This window comes from Myxine glutinosa, chromosome 5 (genome assembly GCF_964187855.1).
Source record: "Myxine glutinosa chromosome 5, kmMyxGlut1.1, whole genome shotgun sequence".
Lineage (NCBI taxonomy): Eukaryota > Metazoa > Chordata > Myxini > Myxiniformes > Myxinidae > Myxine > Myxine glutinosa.
In genome coordinates this window covers 189,243,261-189,262,473 of record NC_136265.1, presented here as the reverse complement: position 1 = coordinate 189,262,473, position 19,213 = coordinate 189,243,261, and positions in this window count along the sequence as shown.

Genomic DNA, 19,213 nt, shown 5'->3' with positions numbered 1-19,213 from the left:
TTTTTTATATTAATGCTATTTAATTTGTGATTGGAGTTATGTTGTTTGGAATGAAAAAAGAGATATCGAGTTCAAGTGAATGAGGACATGCCAGGATGGTTTCTACTTTCTAAACGTGAAACTTGCGGATCGCCATATGCAGATTCGCCACGGACGGCAATGAATAAAAGAGCGCGCACAGCTGTAAGGACGAAGGACGGGAACAGTGGTGAGTTTGAGGTGAAGGTGGGAGTGCATCAGGGGTCGGTACTAAGTCCACTACTATTTGTAGCTGTGATGGATGTGCTGGCTCTGAACATAAAGGAGGGTTTACTGTGGGAGTTGTTGTATGCAGATGATCTGGTGTTGATTGCAGAAAGTATGGATGGACTGAAGGAGAAGATGAACAAGTGGAAGTAATATATGGAGACAAAAGGTCTGAAGGTGAATATCGGAAAATCGAAGGTGATGGCAAGTGGTAAAGCATGTGGTCAGGTGGAAAGAACTGTGAAGTGGCCGTGTGCTGTGTGCAGGAAGGGTGTCGGAGTGAATTCCATTCAATGTACAATGTGCGCTGAGTGGGTTCATCAAAAATGTAGTAGTTTGAGAGGGTCATTAACCAGTGTGGCAGCTACATTCAAGTGTTCGGTGTGCAAAGAGGGAGCTGTAGATGGAGGAAATGTTGAGTTGGATGTTGGAGACGGCGTGAAGCTGGAAGGTGTGAAAACATTTTGTTACCTAGGAGATGTGCTGAATGGAGAAGGTGGATCAGACTCGGCAACGGTTGCTGGAGTGAGGTGTGCATGGAAGAAGTTTCGGGAACTGACTGGCATGCTGACGAGGAGGGTAGTGTCGTTGAAGCTGAAGGGAAAGGTGTATGCTGCACGTGTGAGAAGTGTTATGATTTATGGGAGCGAGACATGGGTAATGAACGTAGAGCAGCAACGAAGGCTGGAAAGGGTGGAAATGCAAATGGTTCGGTGGATGTGTGGAGTATCGTTGAGAGAGAGGAAGACAAATGATGAATTGCGTAAGATGATGGGAATAGAGCCTGTGATTGATGCTGTGAAGAGGAACAGGTTGAGATGGTTTGGTCATGTGTTGAGGAAGGATGAAAGTGACTGGTTGAGAAGAGTGATGGAAATGAATGTAGAAGGAAGTAGAGGACGGGGAAGACCGAGAAAGACTTGGCTGAAGATGGTGGAAGAAGAAATGCGGGCAAGGGGGTTAACAAGGAGAGATGCAGAAAATAGGGCAAGATGGAGAAGATTGTCATGGGGACCGCAAGGCTAACCCCCGCTCTAGCAGGGAAAATGGCCTTAAAATGCTTGTTGTTGTTGTTGTTTTGATTATTTGTTTTTATATTTGGGGATTATTGGCTTTTGTAGTTGTCCTGATTTTGATAATAATAATGTTGTAGTTTTTAAACATCATTATTGTTGATTTTGTGTGTTTTGTGAATCCAGAGGGTCAGATAATCATTGCTGGGACGAATGCGGGCCCATTGGATGTTATAAAGCCAGGTGTACTGAAGGCTGGTCACGTGACTGGGTCAAGACTTAAAGAAAACACAAGAAGAATAAAGACCTTCCACCAGGTGTTGTAAAAACATAAAATACCCACAAATGAAAGGAACAAGATCAGTGGCTACACCACAATGAAAAACACCAAAGTTCATCCTCATCATATCATGGACCTCAGGAGTTTTTATACCAAAAAACATGTTGGTGAAGTCTTTGGGTGAAACATGGAAGCAGCTTGGACGTGATGATACCCAACAGGTGAATCATTCTGACCTGATGATACCAAGCAGGTGAATCATTCTGATTTGATAATACCTATCAGGTGAATCATTCTGACCTGATGATACCTCGCAGGTGAATCATTCTGATTTGATAATACCTATCAGGTGAATCATTCTGATTTGATGATACCTCGCAGGTGAATCATTCTGATTTGATAATACCTATAAGGTGAATCATTCTGACCTGATGATACCGAGCAGGTGAATCATTCTGATTTGATAATACATATCAGGTGAATCATTCTGATCTGACGATACCGAGCAGGTAAATCATTCTGATCTGATGATCCCGAGCAGGTGAATCATTCTGATCTGATGATACCGAGCAGGTGAATCATTCTGATTTGATAATACCTATCAGGTGAATCATTCTGATCTGATGATACCGAGGAGGTAAATCATTCTGATCTGATGATCCCGAGCAGGTGAATCATTCTGATCTGACGATACCAAGCAGGTGAATCATTCTGATTTGATAATACCTATCAGGTGAATCATTCTGACCTGATGATACCTCGAATGTGAATCATTCTGATTTGATAATACCTATCAGGTGAATCATTCTGACATGATGATACCTCGAATGTGAATCATTCTGATTTGATAATACCTATCAGGTGAATCATGCTGATCTGACGACACCGAGCAGGTAAATCATTCTGATCTGATGATCCCGAGCAGGTGAATCATTCTGATCTGATGATACCGAGCAGGTGAATCATTCTGATTTGATGACATCTCACAGGTGAATCACTCAGACCTGATTATTCCCAACAAGGTGAATCACTCAGACGTGAATTGACCCAACAGGTGAATTATGCAGACCTGATTTGACCCAACAGGTGAATCACCTATATTTGGACCATCTATCTAATAACATAACACTGATCCGGGCTCTGTGTGTCCATATGTGTGTTCACACTTACCTGGTCCGTTTCCTCTCCAAAATGTTAGGATGTGCTCACCGACGATTGCCAGAGACTGTGATATGTTCTGAGAAAAACATCAAACTGATCAATTTCATGTTTAATTTTGGGAGAAGTAACACAGGTACCGTACCTTCATAAACATTGCATTTGGAATAAAGAAGTGCATTCCTAACATGGTGAGAAGGCCATGACCATCGTGCAGAAAGGGAAGCAGACTGACCACCTTGATACCATGACATAGCACCGCTTCCATGAGCTTGTCACCACCAGAAAAAAGGCCATCCACCTCAACATGTTGCCACCAACGTCTGCAGCAACAAAGTACCACAGCCTCAGAGTGTTCCATCAGGTCCAACAGTGGCAGGGGAATGCTTTGCAGGCTGAAGATTGGGGTTGGAAGCTTTCTGAAAGAAGATTGAAACCAGTGAACTCGGACTTTGGCCCTGCGCCTCAATCACTTCTGGAGCGTGTGAGATGCTCCTGCAAGACTGGCTGTGGGACATTACGGTGTGGGTGCCGCCGACAGGGACTGGAATGTTCAGGTACTTGTTCTGGATGCAAAGGAATTTGTCAAAACATGTCGACTAATGACTTGGATGATAACGAGGACAGTGGCAGTGAAATGTGACTTTTCGAGCGGTACTTCTCTGAGCTTCGATGAGCTTTAGTGTTGACTAGTGGTTCGTGCACTTTCGGTTACCCCCACAAAATGCTACTCATGGCCACTTTAGGACCTTCAGATCGGTTTCCATTGAAAGGAATGATGCCAAAAACATTGGTAAAAAAACTCGGTTGGGTGGAATATGATGAAACAAGCATTCTGAGTATTGCGCTGCAATACATGTCCCCTACCGGCAGTATCTCGTCCGGAAAACTGTTGGGGAAATTACCAAAGGTTATTACCCACAGGTTCTGAATCGTTCCCAATCGCTAATTACCTCAGGACGGGCTCACCTGTGATTCGCACTCGGGACTTCGATTTATACACCTTGCAGACAGGTCAGCAGAAGCACGACAAAATAAGTTGTTGATAAGTTGTTGATAAAGAACCTTTCGAGTCGCTAAATATCAGTAATTTATTATATTTTCCGGTTCACGATCAATGATCGATGTGTATATATTATATATATATGTTGCTCGGCTTGGCTCCGCCCCTCCCAAAAGCACGCGCTGTGTCGCGCTTTTTACGTTCGCGAGACGAGGCTGAGGGCGCGCGGTGCGGCTTGAGGAGAACTCTAGAATAAACAAGACATATCCATTTTTAAAAATATTTTCGTTTAATTAACGATACCTGCCAAACCACGTGCCCTATCGCAAATTCCAAAAGGACATTTTAGTAGATTGACAGGCTGAACAGATCTGTGAAGTTTCCCCTTGATTGGATCAAAAATGACGGAGGAGCTCGGTTTTAAAGGTTCATGCTTAAAAACGTCATAACTCTGAAACCATGTGACACATGACGTCATGCTCAGTGACGTTTTTGTTCGTCATGGGTATGCGATTCTGCCTGCAAAGGTTGGCCTCGATCTGTTCAGCCGTTGCAGAGAAAAAGGGAGTTTTTGTGTTTTCACGAAAAACAATATGGCGGCCGAACCACGTGACCTGTGACGTCATAATTACCATTAAAATATTCTACAGACCAAGTCCCCCCCTAGGGTGAAAATTTGATCTCAATCGGTCCTATTATTATTGCAGAGAAAATCTTTTTTAAAGGAAATTAAAACTTAAAATGGCACTGAGTTAAGGATCATCAGAATCATCAGAATTCCCAAAGTTCAAAGTGCCATAACTTTGTTAAAAATCATCGAAACGTCGTGAAGTTCGAACTTGATCTAACTTATCATGAGGAAACCATGTACCAAGTTTGAAATCATTAGCATTGAGCTTTTAGAAAAAAAAGTCCGGAAAGCTGTTCTTTGCGTGACGGACTGACGGCCTGACAGACTGACGGACGGAGGGACGGCGTGCAAACCTATAGTCCCCTCCGGTGTACACCGGTAGGGGACTAATAATGAGAAGCTATGCCATATTGTAATTCTGGGATGCTGGTCAAAGTTCAGGGAAGGGGGGGGGGCGTACCCCGAATGCGGGCATTAGAAGACTCTTAAAGTATTTTCAAATGTTTCCAAATGAAAGGTTGACTCCAGAAACATTGGTAAAGACACCAAGTTTTTGGGGGTATGATGAATGGTTGAGAAGTTATGCACATTTGCAATTCTGAGTTGTGAAGCAACGGGTTTGGGGTAAGGGTACCCCCATATATGGCATAAGGAATTATCCAACACTACTTTTTGTACTTCGATATAAAAGATTACCTGGTGTTGGCTTAGCGGTTAGGGTGCCGGCTTGGGATCCGAGGATCCTGGGTTCGAATCCCGGTCAATCGCTGAATTAACACCAGGAGGGTTGACTCAGCCTGCCATCCTTCTGAGGTCGGCAAATTGAGTACCAGTTCACTGGTAATTCCCTGTGTATCGCAAGAGGCGACGAACAGGGTTGGCGCCAGGAAGGGCATCCGGCCATAAAACATTGCTTCAAAAAGGGGACCACGGTGCCCAAAAAAGGGCCAGAAAACATTGCTTCAAAAAGGGGACCACGGTGCCAAAAAAGGGCCATAAAACATTGCTTCAAAAAGGGGCCCACGGTGCCCAAAAAAGGGCCATAAAACATTGCTTCAAAAAGGGGACCACGGTGCCCAAAAAAGGGCCATAAAACATTGCTTCAAAAAGGGGCCCACGGTGCCCAAAAAAGGGCCATAAAACATTGCTTCAAAAAGGGGACCACGGTGCCCAAAAAAGGGCCATGAAACATTGCTTCAAAAAGGGGACCACGGTGCCCAAAAAAGGCCAACCCCCGCTCTGTGGGGAAAATGGGCTCTAAAGGTGGTTCATATGAAAGATTGCCCCTGAAAACCTAGGGAAAGATGGTGATTTTGTTGGTTTATCTTGAAAATTGGTCGAGTTGTGCCTATCTGAAAATTCGGCAATTTAATGGAAAATGAGTTAAAATCGACAACTTTCATCCACGAAATACACCATGTTCGACTCCAAAGACTTTACAAGACTTTTGGTATGTTATAAGGTTGACTTATCTTCGACAGATACATGAGGTTTCATTTCTGTTGCAATTAGTGGTGGGTCTTGTTGTATATTGACTGGACTAACATTGCAGGGTGGTGGTGGTGGTGGTGGTGGTGGTGTGATGGGGTGATGGTGTGGGGTGTGTTTTCATGGCACACATTGGGCCCCTTGATAAAATTGGAGCAACGTTTGAATGCCACAAGATATGTGAACATCATTGCCAATCAGGTGCATCCCTTCATGGCAGCAGTGTATCCATCTGCGAATAGATTTCTTCAGCAGCATAATGTCCCATGCCACAACTTGTCCAGGAATGGTTTCACGAACATGACAGTGAATTCAGCTTACTGTAGTGGCCTGCCCAGTCACGAGATCTCAATCCAATTGGGCATCTGTGGGATGAGATGGAATGAGCTATTCCGAGTAGAGATCCACTTCCAGCCAACTTGACACAACTTTGAGAAGCATTGGAGTCAACACGGGCCAACATCCCTGTGGAACACTTTCGACACTTTGTAGAGTCGATGCCCCGACGAACTGAGGCTGTTCTGAGGACAAAAGAGGTAGCAACTCAATATTAGGGGAAGGTGTTCCAAATGTTTTGTACACCAAAGATGCATCAACACGGTATATTTTTTGCAGAAATTCGAATTTTTTTCGCTGTTTGGAAAAACCTCTGAAAAAAATTAATTCGAAACCTCCTCCCCCTTACGAAGAAGAAGAATATTTAGCCATTTAATAGCAAAATGGGTCACTTTATAAATCGGAAAAAGACATCATATCTATTTTTTAGAGGATCAAGGGATAGATGATCGTCGAGGTAGTCTCATCGTTTGAGTTCCCCTTTCAGGAAACATCACTTAACTATAGCTGTCCCATTTGGTATGAGGTTGGATCCACTGCTTTGATCCACTCACAATCGATTGTATCTTGGCATAAAAATTATGGAGAGCAATGAAAATGATTACAGAATGGACTGGAAATTTGTTTGTGTTGTTGTATGCTTTGGTATTGTTCCTTTCAATTGTGTGTGTTTCGAGTTGATATAACAGGGCAGTATTTGTGTTGTTGCTGCTGCTGCTTTTGCTTTTGTTGTTGAAATTTTTGTGTTGTCATTTTGTGGTTGTTGTTGTTGCTGCTTTTTTTGTTGGCATTTTTGTATTGTTGGCATTTTGTGGTTGTTGGCATTGTTTAAGCTTGCCCCAGCCACCTGACCAGCCTGCAGAGCATATATCTTCATACTAACCCATGGGACTGCAGCTGTTCACCCCGATCAGTACATTTTCATTTCCTACTTGTATGTCCGTCCCATGACATTTCACACTTGTCTCGTAAACATAAAAGACGAATATAAATTTTCTCTTTTAAAAAGTTATTGCAGGGATTGGTGAACAACTAAAGTGACTTTAATAAACGCTCTGATATGATAAAATAACATTTATAAATAAACATATCTACCAAATAAACCCAATGTCAGTTGTGTGTTTGTACAGGTGTCTGTCCTCCTTCATAAAGGTAGGTTTTAAAGGCCAACACTTCAACACGAATGTGTGTTTTCCATAAAGAATATTTATTTTAAAATATTTATTACATATAAAAAAAAAATTAGATTATAAAAAATATAAAAAGATAAAAAACATTTTCCATTAAGAGTACTTATATCTCTTGTATTGGACTTGTAGACGGTGGCTTGCAAACAGCCTCAAGGGCATTGTACAAAAGCGTTAAAAAAAAAAAATAATAATAATAATTACAAGGTGCAGGAAGGTGAAATTCGCTGCACATGATGTGCAACCTGCTCAGAGTAAAATAGTGTTCATTTATGTCCATAGGATGTCCCATAAATAAAGAAGATATAAGCACAAATGACACTAGGCCAAGGCTTCAGAATTTGGCATTCTCACTCGGCTAAAAAGTATTGGCACCCTTGCATTTTTTCAAATAATGCACCATCTCTTCCAGAAAATTGTTCAAATTAAAAAATCTTTTCGTATCCACATTTGTATTTATTTGGTTTCCAGTGGAAAAAAACCCCAAAATGCTGAAAAAATTACTAAATCTTAGCTTATTCCACACAGAAATCCTAAAATGGTCTGGACAATATTATTGGCACCTTTCAGAAGTTGATAGAAATAATTAGATTTCAAGCAGGTGATTCTCCTTTACTTTGGAATTGAACTCACCTGTGGTGAGATGCAGGTGCCTGCAATATAAAAATCACTCATTCAACCAGTTTGAATAGAGAAAAGGAGTCATTCTGCTGGTTTGTGTCACTGTGTGGATTGCAATGAGAATGGAGAAAAGAAAGAAAACCAGAGAATTGTCTGAGGAGGTCAGACACAAGATTGTAGCCAAGCATGGACAATCTCAAGGCTACACATCCATCTCCAGAGATCTTGATGTTCCTGTGTCCACCGTACGCAATGTTATCAGGAAGTTTAAGGCCCATTCATTTTTGAACTTGCATTGTATTGCTGGATTGGCATCTATTTGCACACGGTGTATCGTAAGTGGAGATGTGTAAGATTGCCTGAGCACTCGGATAATTTCACTCGGTCACATCTGTGTGCTAAAAGGCGCGACCCACCAAAGGGGAACGTATTGACCTCCCGAGTACGTCAATTTGTTACATAAAGGTTTATATGCACATCCTTTCATGAATGTTTCAAAATGAAGTGTACTAAATGTTCCTGTGTATGTGGGGGGTTTTTTATTTTATTTTTGGTCTCAGGATTTGGGGAATTTTCTTTTTTTTTTTACCAAAAAAAACGTCACGTTAATGCATTAATGGGTCATAATGACCCGGGATTTGTCAGGCAGGTTATTTTTCTAAAAAAACAAAATACAATTATCTCTATTGCTGTATTCTTTGAGGTGTGTTTTCTTGGTTTATATCGATGTCTCTTTACTCGACTAATCTTGCTAACACATTCTATTTTGTTTGTCATTTGTTTGTTAAACTTTTTAAACAACCCTCATAGCTCAGGATATTGGAGTCGCCAATGTTCAAATCACAAAAATGATGTTGATCCTTTTCTAGCAATGTTTGTATTTCCTAAAAAAAGTACAGTGATGTCCCATAATGTCTTTGTCCTGTTCATAAGAATTCTGACCTCGGAAGGATCACAGGCTGAGTCAATGCACCTGGTGTTACTTCATCGTCTTGAGAGGGGCTCGATCTCAGGACCCTAATATTTTAAGTCAGCCATCTTAACCGTGAAGATCATCAATTTAAGTCTTAATGAAATGAACAATTTGATGTTTCTTTGGCAACGTTTTTTTGGTGGGTGGGGTGGACCTTACAAGTATCATGTTCTGCACAACGTTTGTCTGTTTGTTTGTGAACAAGATATCTCAAAAGATGTGGACGGATTTGGATGAAACGTGATGGATAATTTGGGCGTTTGACACAGAAGAATTTTGGTGAAGATCCCAATATGGATCCGGACATGAGAATTTTTTGATTTTGTAAGTATTCTCAAAAAAAAAGAAAAAAAAAAAAAAAAAACATTTCCTTCTCTGTTCTCATTCGTTTATTCATTCTTATTCGTTCGTTCGTTCTTCGACCACGTGTTTCTCCCCCATTTCCCCAGATAGTTTTCACTCATTAACCTTCAATGTTTACACTTTCCCCTCAAGTTATGTATTCCGTCATATTTTATAACACCTTTTTCTTCTTCTTCTTTAAAAGGCTGCTTTCGACATGCTCACCAAATCAATTCATCCCCAAAAAAATATCCATCTCCTATAGTGCCTTTTTTCTACATTCCCTAAACTCTCCTGCACTCTATCCTCCATCCAGCGTCCTTAAACGTATTTTTAACTCGAAGGTCACAAAAAACTCATTTTGCAATAAATGTTCGTTTCCCATAAATCGTACACTTTCAAAAATCCAATCTCACCCCTCCCCTCCAAATCTTCCCCATAACCCCTCCCCTCCAAATCTTCCCCATCACCCCTCCCCTCCAAATCTTCCCCATCACCCATCCCTTTCAAATCTCCCCCCTTGCCCCCTCCCTCCTAAACTACCCCCTCACCCCTCCCCGCCAAGACGCCCCCTCGCCCCTCCCCTCCTAGACTCCTGCCTCACCCCTCCCCTCCAAATCTCCCCCATATCCCATCCCTTTCAAATCCCTCCCCTTGTCCCTTCCCTCCCAAACTCCCCCCTCACCCCTCCCCTTCAAATCTCCCCACCCTCATTGCTTCTCAATTTCCCCCCTCTCACTCCCCCTCCTCAAAGCGTCCTCCCCGCTTCTTCCCCCTTCAAACTCTCACCTCCATCTCCCCCAACCTTCTGCCTCGCTCTTCCCCCTCCTCAAATAACACCTCATTGTGGCTCACCCAATCACCATCAAACCTTTTGTCCGCCCCATCCTTCCCTTTCTCCGAGCTATTCTGAAATCTCTGACACACCTTCAACAGCTCTCCCTACCTCTTCCACCTCTTCCACATCTTACCCTACCCCTCCTCCCCCCTGTTCTGTATCTGATGCTCCCCCTTCCTCTTCATTAACGGTATGGACCTCAAACATCCGGGGCCTTCGTTCAAACTTAACTGATCTCTCCATACAGGTTGCTTCTGTCAAACCAGACGTGATCTGCTTAACAGAAACTTTCCTCCTTTATGATGTCTCTGATTCCATAGTATCTCTCCCGGGCTACTCCCTCCTCCGGTATGATAGACCTGAGCCTCGTCCTGGAGGCGGGGTTGCTATCTTTATCAAAAACTCTCTTCCTCACTCGCCCTGCACTGCACTCTCTCCACCTCACCCCCAGGAATACCTCTGGCTACGGCTTCCCCATCGCTCCCACCTCTTGTTCATATGTGTGTTGTACCGTCCACCAAACGGTGATGACTCCATCTACATCTCGCTGTCTGATGATATGGACCAACTTCTATCTACTCATCCCAACTCTCTCTTCCTCATATGTGGTGATTTCAACTGTCATCATGCCAGTTGGCTGGGTGTGGGTACCTCTCTCACCAGCCATGGCTCCTCAGCAAAGGACTTCTGCGACTCACTGGGACTGACACAATCTGTCAATTTCCCGACCCGGATCTCAGTCAACGGAACATCTTCTCTTCTGGACTTGGTTATGACTAACTTCCCTGAAAATGTCTGCTGCTCTTCTTCTGCTCCGATCGGATCATCTGATCATGTCCTTGTTAAAGTGGACATCTCTCTGACCATCCTCAGGGAGCCTGCTCAGCGTCGACGAGTCTGGCATTTCACTCAGGCCAACTGGCACGGTCTTCAAGCAGCAATCAATCATCTGGACGGGTCTCCCATCTCTACCACCTCTGACATCAACTCATCCTGGGAATTCTTCCAAAGTAAATTGCTCTCTCTCATGCACAGATTTATCCCATCTCGTCTTCAGTTGTCATACCCTTCCTCCCGTCCATGGTACACGGAATCTTGTGGTGAGGCTGTTGCCCAGAAACAACTTGCCTTCGTCTCCTGGAAAGCAAATCCAACGGAAGGAAATCTCATTTCCTTTCACAAAGCCCGAAACAAGTGTGTGTCCACCCTCAGGAGAGCCAGGAAACAATATCTCTCCGTTCTCAAGACCGAACTCTCTTATCTGTCTCCCTCTTCCAAATCCTGGTGGCGTCTGGTCAAATCCGTTTCTGGTGTTTGTTCCCCCTCCATCCCCTCCCTTACCTCAAACGGATACACAGCTGACTCCGCACGTGAAAAAGCTGAATGCCTCAACTCTGTGTTTGCCTCTAAATCTTGTGTCCCAAACCCATCCCTCTCTGTACCCACCATACCCAGTCGTACCCTGCTGCTCCTGGACTCCGTGTCCTTTCCTCCTGACAAGGTGGAAAAGTTTCTGTCAACCCTCGACTCTGATTCTGCAACTGGACCCGACGGCATCAGCCCACGGGTCCTAAAATCCTGCTCTGCTGCTCTATCTCACCCTCTCTCTGTTCTCTTCACCCTCTCTTTTGCTCAAGGTCAACTGCCATCTGCTTGGAAATCAGCCAACATCACCGCTTTGCACAAAAAAGGTGCAAAAACAGATCCTAGCAACTACAGACCAATCAGCCTTCTCCCAATTATCAGCAAAGTCATGGAATCCATCATTGCTTCGGATATGAAATCTTTCCTCTTCTCCAATGGCTTGATCTCTGATCATCAATTTGGTTTCAGACCAGGTCACTCTACTCTGGACATGCTGCTTCTGCTGTCTCAACAATGGATGGAGGTCCTCAATGCCAAACAGGAAATTAGAGCTGTCTCCCTCGACATATCACGTGCCTTCGACACGGTCTGGCACCCCGCTCTGCTCACCAAACTCTCCTCCTTTGGTATCCATGGAAATCTCCACGCATGGCTGGCGGACTTCCTCTCTAGTCGTCGTCAACGTGTGGCCCTGAATGGGTTTCTCTCATCTCCTCTTCCTGTTCAGGCTGGAGTTCCCCAAGGCAGTGTTCTGGGCCCCGTGCTTTTTCTGGTCTTCATCAATGATCTCTCTGACTCTCTCGAAAATCCTCTCTATCTCTTTGCTGATGACTCCACTCTCTGCCGCTCCATTCCTCTTCCCTCAGATCGGCAGTCTGCTGCCTCCTCACTCTCTGAAGACCTGGACAAAATCACAGACTGGTCAAACAAGTGGAACATGTCTTTCAATCCTGACAAATCTCACACTCTTACTATATCTCTCCGAAAAGATCGACTGGACAACCCTCCCATCTACTTTCTCAACAATCCTCTCCAAGAAGTTCTGTCGCTCAAGATTTTGGGTCTCACTATCTGCCATGATCTTTCTTGGGAAAACCACATTTCCAAGCTGGCCTCCAAAGCCAGTCGCCGACTGGGCATCCTCCATCGTGCGAAGTCCTTCCTCGGCACACCTGAGCTCCTCACCACATACAAGGCTTTCATCCGCAGCTCAATGGAATACTGTTCTCCCCTATGGGCCGGTGCTCCTGCCTCACACCTAGCTCGGCTTCACGCTGTTGAAACCAAAGCTTTCAGAATTATTGGAATCTCCCGCGATGAAGCTATCTCTGAGGGCCTTTCACTCACTCACCGCAGGCAGGTAGGCGGTCTTTCTGTCTTCTTCCGACTCCTCTCCGGCCTTGCACTCCCAGCTCTCTCTGTGCTCTGTCCCCCAAATATTCCTACAGGTCGCACAAGATCTGCCAGCAACCCTCTGATGGTTAAACTGCCGAAATCTCGGCTCTCTGCTCACCTTCACTCTTTCATTCCTCTTTTCTCCCGCCTCTGGAACAAACTCCCTCACTCCCTTCAATCCCACTCCTCCCTCCAGGTCTTTAAAACAGCTGTTCACCACCATCTCTTATCTTCCCCCATCCAAAACCTTGATCTTTTCTACCCCCGCTAATTCACCCCAGATCCACCTTGTTTGAAATTCCAACTTCTTTCCTGGAAGTCCTGGCAGTGTCCATATGTTTTATACCTCTCCCACCGCCCCCTTCCCATGCCCCCCCCCCCCCAAAGCCCTCGCCCTCTCTCAGATCTCTCGATGTCTCCATGTCTCTCGGTCCCTGCTCTCAAATGTTGTGTTTGTGTCCTTCCACCTCTCTCCCCATCTTGTCTACCGCTCCCGATGTTATATGTTTTATGTGTCGGTTTGTCTTTCTGTGTGATTAATGTTCGCTCTTTCACGAGCCTCGATCTTGTATACAAAAAAAAAAAAAAAAAAAAAAAAAAAAAAATCTTCACCATTGAATGATGGAACCAAAAACTATATAGCGTCATATTTCAAAAAGTTGTGGACGGCTTATAACAAAAACGTGGTGGATGAGTTGGTCAGGAGGCAAGAACAAGCCGATTGGATTTTGGTTCATGTCCGAATGTATATCTGGCCTATCATTGGGATATGAAAGATAAACTGTTTAGCCTGGCGGAGGTATACGCTCTATCAAGTGCTGTTCTAGTCTAACTTTATTGATTACTAGCAGGAGTACCTGGCCTTGCCGGGGGTGGGGGTGGGGGGAGGCAGGAGAGGGAGGCGTGAGGAAGGGAGTGAGGGGAGTGGAAGGGGAAGGTTGAGGAGGGAGGGGAAAGATATACTGGAGTCCCTCCATAGAGAGAGTTACGACACCCGGAATGAGAAGCCATTTTGTTTCCATTGTTTGTGCCATGCACTAGTGCACTGCCCGCTAGTGTGTATACATTGTGCGTAACTGAGTACAAAATTTGAGTGCCTACATTGTGTAATTTGTGATTTGCACCGTGCCCCTCGCTTGTGATATGATTTTCTCTTCGTCCAAGATAAGAATCGGATTTTGTTTTTTGCAATAATCTTTGTTCAGAAATGTAGTTTTATGTGGGGAGGAGAGGGAGGAGAGGGGGAAAAGGAATAAAAGGGAAAGAGGGGCCAGGAAGTGCCTATCATTTTCTGGACTACCTTGCTCTCTTGCGTCTTACTTTCTTGACTAGCATGCATGCACACAAAGCCGACAATGTGAACATTTTCAAATCTCTGTTAAAGACTCATTTATTTGAAAATGCCGACATCTGATTATATCTTAGGTTTTCTTCTTGTATAATTTGTATTTGTATATTCATCTCGTTGGCTTTCTTCTCTTTTCTAAGCGCTTAGAGGCCCCTGCAATTTACGTGATATAAATTCCTATTATTATAACAACACTGCCTTAAAACCATCTTGACAACTGACAGAAAGGTTGATTTTAAATATGAAAATTAAAAAGTGATTTAACTTTTCATGTAGGCGCACCGGGAGAAATACATATGCACAATTAAATTGTAATTATATAAAAGGCCCAGAAATTCTAATCCAGACTTGCTCTGCCCATGTCCTGGCCCTGCCAACTACGCGTCTCCCAAGCTCATCCCACAGGTGCTCTATGGGATTCAGGTCAGGGGAGAACGCAGGCCACTGCATGGTGTTGATGTTCTCGCCTTGGAGAAATGCAGTGGTAAAGCGAGCAGCATGGGGACGAGCATTGTCATGCTGAAAGGTTCTCAGTTCTGGGTGGTCTAGCAGGAATGGCAGCAGATGAGGTCGCAGGATGTTATCCACATACCGCTGGGTGTTAAGATTCCCATCCAGACATAGCCTTCAACATCCCCAACTCGTTCATCCATACCACTCCCTTCCTCCATCCGCGGTGAGGAAGTCGTTTTCCCGCGCGCGTATTTAATTTTACCTCAGAAAAGCAAATTATAATTTTTCGAAAACGCGATGTTGCGTCTCGCACGCCCAATTGACTATACAAATTTTATCGCCTCCAACTAAAAAAATTTTTTTTAATCCAAATGCTGGGCGCAATTTGCACCCAGTCGGTGTCGATCTAACACCCTCGGACACCGAGTGTCCGCTAGAGTCCGGATCCCTACTGCCTGACACCCATTTTACACAGAGGGTAGAGGATGATGTGGTTGAGCTTGAAAGTCGTTGGATGTCAATGAAAGCTAGTCTGTTGGGAGTCGTTGGTGAGGTATGTGGATGGACAAAAGGACCACCGAGGCACTCGGAAACATGGTGGTGGGATGATGAAGTTGGAAAGAGGATTGCCGAGAAGAGGAAGAAGTTCAAGGAGTGGCAGAAGGCGAAGGGTATGGGCGCAGAAAAAGCAAAGCATGAAATTTATAAGGCAGCCAAGAAGGCTGCAAAGAAAGAGGTAGCAAAGGCGAAGGAGGCATGTTGGAAAATGTTCGGAGAACGCTTGGATTCGGAAGAAGGTCAGAGAGCGACATTCAGGATTGCAAAGCAGATAGCGAAAGAGAGGTGTGATGTGATGGGGCCGAGTTGCTTGAAGGATGAAGTGGGACAAATCGTTGTGGACCCAGATGGAATTAAAGGAAGATGGAAAAGAATATATGGAAATGCTGTTGAATACAGAGAATGAATGGGATGGCAACATAGAGAGTAACCCAGTTTTAGGACCGGCAGAGAAGATAACTGAGAAGGAAGTTGAGGAAGCGATAAAAGCAATGAAGAGTAGAAAAGCGGGAGGGCCGACGGGAGTTGTGGGAGATATGTTGAAGGCAGCAGGAAGTTGGGGTGTGAAGAGAATGACAGAGATCTGTAATCTGGTGGTGAAAGAAGGCCGCATTCCAGTGGCTTGGGAACTGAGTACCCTCGTCCCTCTATACAAGGGGAAAGGTGACCCTCTGGAGTGTGGCTCGTACTGAGCGATAAAGGTATTGGAGCATGGAATGAAGGTATTGGAAAGGGTGTTGGAAAGGAGGATAAGGAAGAAGGTGAAGATCGATGAAATGGTTTGGATTTATGCCAGAAGAGGACCGACAGTCACGCTCTTTATTGTGAGGCAGTTGCAGGAGAAGTACATGGAGAGGAGGAAGAAGTTGTTTCTTGGGTTTGTTGATCTGGAGAAAGCATTCGATAAGGTTCCACACGAAGTATTGACATGGGCATTGAGGAAGTTAGGAGTGGAGGAATGGTTGCTCAGAGTAGTGATGGCAATGCACAAAAGAGCGCGCACAGCTGTAAGGACGAAGGACGGGGAACAGTGGTGAGTTTGAGGTGAAGGTGGGACTGCATCAGGGGTTGGTACTAAGTCCACTACTATTTGTAGCTGTGATGGAGGTGCTGGCTCAGAACGTAAAGGAGGGTTTACCGTGGGAGTTGTTGTATGCAGATGATCTGGTGTCGATTGCAGAAAGTATGGATGGACTGAAGGAAAAGATGAGCAAGTTTAAGGAATGTATGGAGACAAAAGGTCGGAAGGTGAATATTGGAAAGACTAAGGTGATGGCAAGTGGTAAAGCATGTGGTGAGGTGGAAAGAACTGGGAAGTGGGCCGTGTGCTGTATGCAGGAAGGGTGTCGGAGTGAACTCCATTCAATGTACAATGTGCACTGAGTGGGTTCATCAAAAATGCAGTGGTCTGAGAGGGTCACTAACCAGTGTGGCATCTACATTCAAATGTAAGGTCTTCACCTTACATGTTCAAACCTGGTGTTGGCTTCGCGGTTAGGGTGCAGGCTTGGGATCCTAGGATCCTGGGTTAGAATCCTGGTCGATCACTGAATTAATGCCAGGGGGGTTGACTCAGCCTGTCATCCTTCCGAGGTCTGCAAATTGAGTACCAGCTTGCTGGGATGAATGATCACGGTGTGTACCCCGATTTAGAATAGGTACACCATATCCCTGCACATCGTAAGAGGCGACCAAGGGTTGGCGTCAGGAAGGGCATCCGGCGATAAAAAACCATTGCCTCAAAGAGGGAACCATGATTGTCATGGGGCCCGCAAGGCGAACCCCCGCTCTAGCGCTGAAAATGGCCTTAAAACGATCATTCATTCATTCATTCATTCACAGAGGGAGCTGCAGATGGAGGAAATGTTGAGTTGGATCTTGGAGACGGCGTGAAGCTGGAAGGTGTGAAAACATTTTGCTACCTCGGAGACATGCTGAATGGAGAAGGTGGATCAGACTCGGCAACGGTTGCTGGAGTGAGATGTGCATGGAAGAAGTTTCGGGAACTGAGTGGCGTGCTGATGAGGAGGGGAGTGTCGTTCAAGCTGAAGGGAAAGGTGTATGCTGCATGTGTGAGAAGTGTTATGATTTATGGGAGCGAGACATAGGTAATGAACGTAGAGCAGCAACGAAGGTTGGAAAGGGTGGAAATGCGAATGGTTCGGTGGATGTGCGGAGTATCGTTGAGAGAGAGGAAGACAAATGATGAATTGCGAAAGATGATGGGAATAGAGCCTGTGATTGATGCTGTGAAGAGGAACAGGTTGAGATGGTTTGGTCATGTGTTGAGGAAGGATGAAATTGACTGGTTGAGAAGAGTGATGGAAATGAATGCAGAAGAAGTTGAGGGCGGGGAAGACCGAGAAAGACGGCTAAAGATGGTGGAAGAAGAAATGCGGGCAAGGGGGTTAACAAGGAGAGATGCAGAAAATAGGGCAAAATGGAGAAGATTGTCATGGGGACCGCAAGGCTAACCCCCGCTCCAGCAGGGAAAATGGCCTTAAAATGCCTGTTGTTGTTGTTGTTGTGTACATGATGTGCATAATCCCATGGGAATAATGGGATTACATGATACTTTGTCAGAGCTGTTTGGGAATAAGTTAACTCTTGATCTCGCAATGGAGCTCGGACCGATTTTGAAAAGAGAAGGGACATGAACAGACTTCAGCTGGTTGGTGTGCAGACCCAGCGTTGTTAGACTGGTAAGTTTATCAAACACTCCGTTAGGGAGAGACTGGAGCTTGTTGCTTTGCAGATTTAGGATTGTAAGTTTGGTAAAATCAAAATTAAACAGCAAATTATATCTGAACTACATCCGGTAATTATATGAAATAATTTACTCTCAGTGATTATTTGTTTTTATATTTGGGGATTATTTGGATTTTGTTGTAGTTCTGATTTTGATAATAATAATAATAATAATAATAATAATAATAATAATAATGTAGTTTTTAAATATTATTGTTGTTGATTTTGTGTGTTTTGTGAATCCAGAGGCTCAGATAATAATCATTGCTGGGACAAGTGCAGTCCCATGGGTTGGTATAAAGCCTGATGGACTGCAGGCTGGTCATGTGACAGGGTCAAGACTTAAACAAAACACAAGAAGAATAAAGACCTTCCACCAGGTGTTGTAAAAACATAAAATACCCACAAATGAAAGGAACAAGATCAGTGGCGACACCACAACGAAAAACACCAAAGTTCATCCTCATCATATCATGGACCTCAGGAGTTTTCATACAAAAAACATGTTGGTGAAGTCTTTAGGTGAAACATGGAAGCAGCTTGGACCTGATGATACCCAACAGGTGAATCACTCAGACCTGATGATACCTAGCAGGTGAATCATTGAGACCTGATGATACCTAGCAGGTGAATCATTCTGATTTGATGATAACTATCAGGTGAATCATTCTGATCTGATTATACCCAACAGGTGAATCACTCAGACGTGATTTGACCCAACAGGTGAATCACCTATGTTTGGACCATCTATCTAATAACATAACACTGATCCGGTGTCTGTGTGTCCGTATGTGTTCACACTTGCCCATTCCGTTTCCTCTCCAAAATGTGAGGATGGCTTAACCGACGAGTACCAGAGACTGTGACATGTTCTGAGAAAAACATCAAACTGATGAATTTCATATTTAATTTTGAGAGAAGTAACACAGGTAACACAGGTACCGTACCTTCCGAAACCGTGCATTTTAAATAACTTTAAAAAAACAATCGTTTATTCCTGAATTTGACAAAGTAATTTCATATTATCTCATGAAAGTGTGAGATGATGCTGACTACACGCATGTTGCTCATGTCACCACCTCATGTATGGAGTTTCTGTTTTGCTTTTCAAAAAAACAGCTTTAATAAAGCTCCTGTAGATCTTTCAAATGAAATATTACACTTGTCTGGAAGTTCTGCAGATGGAAAAATGTGGATCTGCAAAGCATGTCATTTGATAATGAAAGGAGG